This window comes from Sceloporus undulatus, chromosome 2 (genome assembly GCF_019175285.1).
Source record: "Sceloporus undulatus isolate JIND9_A2432 ecotype Alabama chromosome 2, SceUnd_v1.1, whole genome shotgun sequence".
In the NCBI taxonomy this organism is placed as follows: domain Eukaryota; kingdom Metazoa; phylum Chordata; class Lepidosauria; order Squamata; family Phrynosomatidae; genus Sceloporus; species Sceloporus undulatus.
The window spans coordinates 169,944,571-169,949,663 of record NC_056523.1 but is presented as its reverse complement, the minus strand read 5'-3'; the positions used below and the strand labels follow the sequence as shown (position 1 = coordinate 169,949,663).

Here is a 5,093-nt window from a genome sequence, read left to right as displayed (position 1 = left end):
AACGGGGGTTTTATGCTGTTTTTGTGTATTTGTTTTAATCTCGATGTATATGTTGTGTTTTATTATGCTGTTAACCGCCCTGATCTTTGGAAGGGCGGTATAAAAATAAAATTTTTATTATTTATTATTTATAATAACCAGGCCCTTTCTCCAGCTGTTCTGGTGAGTAAGAAAAAGAAAGAAAAAGAAGATGATGCTGGGAAAATTCCATTATCCTTATTTCCCCTGGAAAAGAAAACTCAGTCACAAGGAGACTCAGCCAAGGTTATAGAAAGAGAAAGAGAACATGGCAACTAGGAACAGAACCCAGGGTGTCTGCTTCTCACCCCCCCCCCCCCCAGGCATCCTTCCATTGTTTCATACTCTTAATATAATGGCTTTCAAACATTCTACCTTTACTCCCCTTTCACCCCAAACAGTGGCTTCTGTCAAGCTTGTTCCACACAGTCCCTCTGCATGAACCGGCTGCCTACCTTACAATGTGGGTATGTGGGCTTGAGTAAGCCTAAATACCCTAAAGGCACCACCATAAGTTGATAGGCGACATGAAGGCACATGCTCACTTGAGGCTTGGGAAGTTACTTTGTTTCCTAGAACTCTAAGATCCACTTACCAGTGTCTGATCCAAACACTCTCCTGTTTAGAATTCAGGAATTTTGAACTGAGGAATTTGTTTAGAGCAAGGCAGCCAAATGAAATGCAGTCCTTCTATACAAAAATCTGTCTGGGTTAGCCCAGGCACACATTGTTTTAGCAGTATAATTTGGGATGGTGGCAGAAATAATTTTATTGTTAATCTTGACTTTTCAGACAACTAGGAGTCAGAAACCTTATTCAATCTGCTACAAATCCCACAAAGACCTAGTAGTAGATCTGCATCTGCCTTCAGGCCACCCTTGCCCTAAAACATCTGCAATATTCTCCTGGTATTCTATATTGCAGAAAAAGTTTGATAGAAGTAGGTAACCTGGCCTTTGGGGCAAGTTTTCCTTCTACAAATGATGCTCTAATTGAGAAACCTCTGATAACTTTCCAAGGAATGTCAGGTTTGTGTCCAAAACTGAGTCTGAAAAGCTATTGTTCTAACATACATTTTTCTCTTCTTTCCAGATCTGGGAATGAAGCCCATGCTCTTTGGCTTCTAAATGTGTAGAAGTGTCCCCTCTAATATGCTCTATGCCTAAATGTGTGTCAGGCACAGCATTTGCAAAGCTGTTCTATTAACCATGTTAATGTATTGAAGGTGAAAATGTTCAGATGTGGCAATGGTTGCAGAAGCCTAAATTGGCTACAGCTGGAGTCCAGAGCAGCAGCTGAATGCTCAAGGTCAAGTGAGATGGACTAATTGTAAATATGCTATGTCTTCAGTCTGAAGAGGGATTGGTGTCTATGGTGCATAGCAACTTGTATAGGAAGAGGCTGGGCTAAGTGGTCGCCTCATGGTAATTCTGTATACAGTGGTACCTCGGGATACGAAATACCCAGGTTTCAGGATACGAAAAAATCCCATAGGGATTTATTGTTTCGGGTTACGAAAGTTTTTTCGTAACCCGAAAAAATTAGCTGTCCCATGTAGGTCACCCTAGTAATCTAGGATTATAGCTCTGTGCAACCTTATGGAATTACAGGAAAAAAGCTGCTTGGAAAAAAAGGCTTCTAAATACAGATTTTAATGGTCTGATCTTTACAAAAATGCTATCACAAGAGATCCAACCTATCTCCTGTGTTCTAGCCTTTTACATGCAAAAGCCTCTATGAGCCTAAACTGTTTCATAAAACAGCCACATTAAGAGCAGAGAACACAATTCAGATAATCTATCATCGTTGATATTAAAATGATAACTATTTGATCCAATAGGTTTTGAAGACCCCTGTTGTTTCTAAGGGAAATCACCTGAAACTGAACTGAAACTGGAGATGTCTGGTGCAGACACCTCTCAGAATCTAATCACTTCCAAATGAAGACACTGCTTCCTTTCAGTGGAATTATATCACTTACAGCCTTTTGATCCTTCTGTTAGTTATTAAAACGGCTGGATAAAAACATCTTCACTATAATTCTGGTTGACCTTTCACCTCTGAAATGTCACCTGCCCTTGCATCTCTGTCTAGTCTATTATTTAAGACCAAGGGTGCCCTGGTGGCGCAGTGGTTAAACGCCTTACTGTAGCCACTCACTCACAAAACACAAGGTTGCGAGTTCAATACCAGCCAAGGGCTCAAACTGACTCAGGCTTGCATCTTTCCAAGGTCGCTAAAATGAGTACCCAGCTGGTTGGAGGCAATAGCTTACACACATTGAACACGCTTAGGGAATGCTTCAGTGCACTGATAAGCAGTATAGAAATGTACTTGCTATCACTATTGCTAAGGGTTGCAACTTGATACTTTCAGTATTTTGGACAACTTATGGAAGTTGTAGTCCAACCAATGTTGAAGACATAAGATGCCAATCCTAATTTAGCTAAAACCAAGGTGGTGTCTGCCTGTCTTGTTTTATGCATCTAAAGTATTGCAAACCTCTGTGATAGATTACTAATTCAGTAATGACATTGTAATTTTAAGCAACAGTTCCAGTAATGCTGTTCTGCACATTTCTGAATATGCTTATGATTCACTAATATTCTACAGGTGCTGCTTTACAATACACTTACATCACTGAACTCCAGCGGTAAGCTCTCGGGGCCGGAGTTCAGCTGCACTCAAGTACAGATCCGTGGAAGCAGCTTCCAGCTCTTCAGGAACAGACAGTACCTGTTCAGGAACATACATCTGAGGTGGTAGCTGGAGATGGAGTGGGCAGCAGGGATCTTCAGAGAGCTTACGGGCATTGGCTTGCTGCAGGGTGCTTCTTCTGATCCTTGACACATCTTAAGAGAAGCTGATTGGTATCCGGCAAATATCTGAAGACAGTCAAAGGAACAGGCAAGAGGTGTTGTTGTTTTTTTTTTAAAGCAAGGTTGGACCTCCCAGAATTCTAGAGGAAGTTGAATACTTTCAGGAAGTCAACAGGCTTGGACATTTGGAAGATAGAATCTTAAAATAATTACAAGTTACATTCTCTATGTTCTTTTGCAGATAGGAGCACATGAGAAATAAATCACAGGGGACAATTTTTAATTACTCAATTATGTTTTATTTTAAGTATTTAATCTACTGCCCTATCAGGGACTCCAAGGAGATATTACAAGAGATTTTTCTTGGAAATTCTTCTATAAAGTAAAGATTATACGAAGGTACAAATTTGAAATTCATGTACTAAGTTGGTATTAACATAAAGTATCAGTTAAAATTTACAACAGGAATAAAATCCCATGTGAATGGGGCTAGCTTTAACTTCAAAGTAAACCTGGGTTTATCAACTCCACTCAGGACTCTGCAGTTATGCCTTCCTAGATTATTGGCATAGGAGGAAAAGCATATAGACATCTTCACCATGTCACTAATAGAGCATCATGCCCCTTTGCCGTACATCTCCATCTATTGGAATAAAATATTTTTAATTTCAAATTGCCTTTAGAGGCAAATACATTTACCATGTCCTATAACATTTCGTAATCTTACTAAAGCTCTTGGTTTACTCCTCTCTCATGCACGGCCACTTAGAAATCAGCCTTCTGATTCAAGGATCCTTTAAATAAACTGCTGTTAAATATTCAATATCTCTTGGCCCATCTCAAAATCCTTCCCAATTCCTTATCAACTGCTGAGAAGTGAACCTCCTTGGTTTAAAACATGTTTTCACTAACATGTTGTCTGTATCAACTTGAAAATTGTTCTGTTCTATCACTGGAAAAATGAAGTTGACGCTAGTCTTGGTGCTCTCATTTCTAAAAGATCGATGTTCAGCTTCACCTTCATCTCAAACAATTCTCCCTGAATAGTCTAGTCATGAAATTGAGCACTCCAATCTAACCAACTAGCACCAGTTACAACCATTATTTTCTCTGAGGTACAAATTAATTCCCTTTTTCTAATGCCTTCCAGGTTTATCCACTACCTCTAACTTTTCTTTACTTGTCTGGAAAATAAAAATGTAATGCCATTCCTTAGTATCTTCTTCTGATGAGGCTTCAAAATACTGTAATGCTTGGAATAAAACTGAGCCCAGATACCATTTCAATTGTCGGTGCTAGACATCAAGTCAGCTGCCCCCTTCTGCAGTATTTATGTCACTGCAACTTTTATTTTCTCCTTTCTTTCCTTTGAAAAATACATGTATTCTTTTCCGTGTTTATATTGCACCTAAATGTGTCAATAATCTCTGGCTTGAAGAATTTTTGAAATTTGTTAAAAACCATGGTTCTGCAGACATTTCAGTTGTCAAGAAATTTGCCTTGGCCTTGCTTTTGCTCCCAGCCTCACTAAAATGTTGTCCAAATAAGGAAACAGATTGATTGTAATATAACAGAAATAACACTTTTGTGAATATTTTGTTTAAATGTTTTCCAGATCTTTCTTGTTTGAAGAGGTTTGTGGGTTCTTGTTCTGCATCTGGGAGCTGTGAAAGAATCCGCTAATTTTCCTTCATTTTGGCAGAATAACTGCCTCTTTCTTATAATCATGTGATGAATTCCATGTATTAATTATAATGATTTATAGGCATTGCAGATGATTGACCGTAAGAAATGGTTGCATCAGTGCTTGTACTCATTATTCACCATATCTTTAACTAATGACCCATACCTCCTGTGCCTTAGGCTGTTTGTCAGCATATATTAAGGTAAGAGAGTACATAAACTGCTAATTAACTCCCATTTCATGGACTGGATTTAAAAAAAAAAAACCAGCTGGCAAGGCAGGAAAGTTAAAACTGAGTGGAGGGGGACAATGAATGGACGAATGGATTTGGAATTCTGAATCTCCTGACCTGATCACTGGCACAAAGAAATAACCAATTTCTTTGGATTTCTCCTTCAGCTTAAGAATAAAGAGCATTCAGTACCACCTTGTATTAACCTGGCTAAGGAAAAACATTTGACTAATGCATACTATACAGAAAGTTTCTCTGAAGACCCTAGCCACAGATGCTGGTGAAACATCAGGAATACTCTTCTAGAACATGGCCAAATAGCCCGAACCCCCCCCCCCAA

The 5,093-nt window shown here is 39.0% G+C and overlaps 1 pseudogene; it reads right to left on the bottom strand.

The window, feature by feature from the left end:
* The window catches only part of LOC121920451, a 17,839-nt pseudogene that overhangs the window by 9,063 nt on the left and 3,683 nt on the right, over nucleotides 1-5,093 (bottom strand).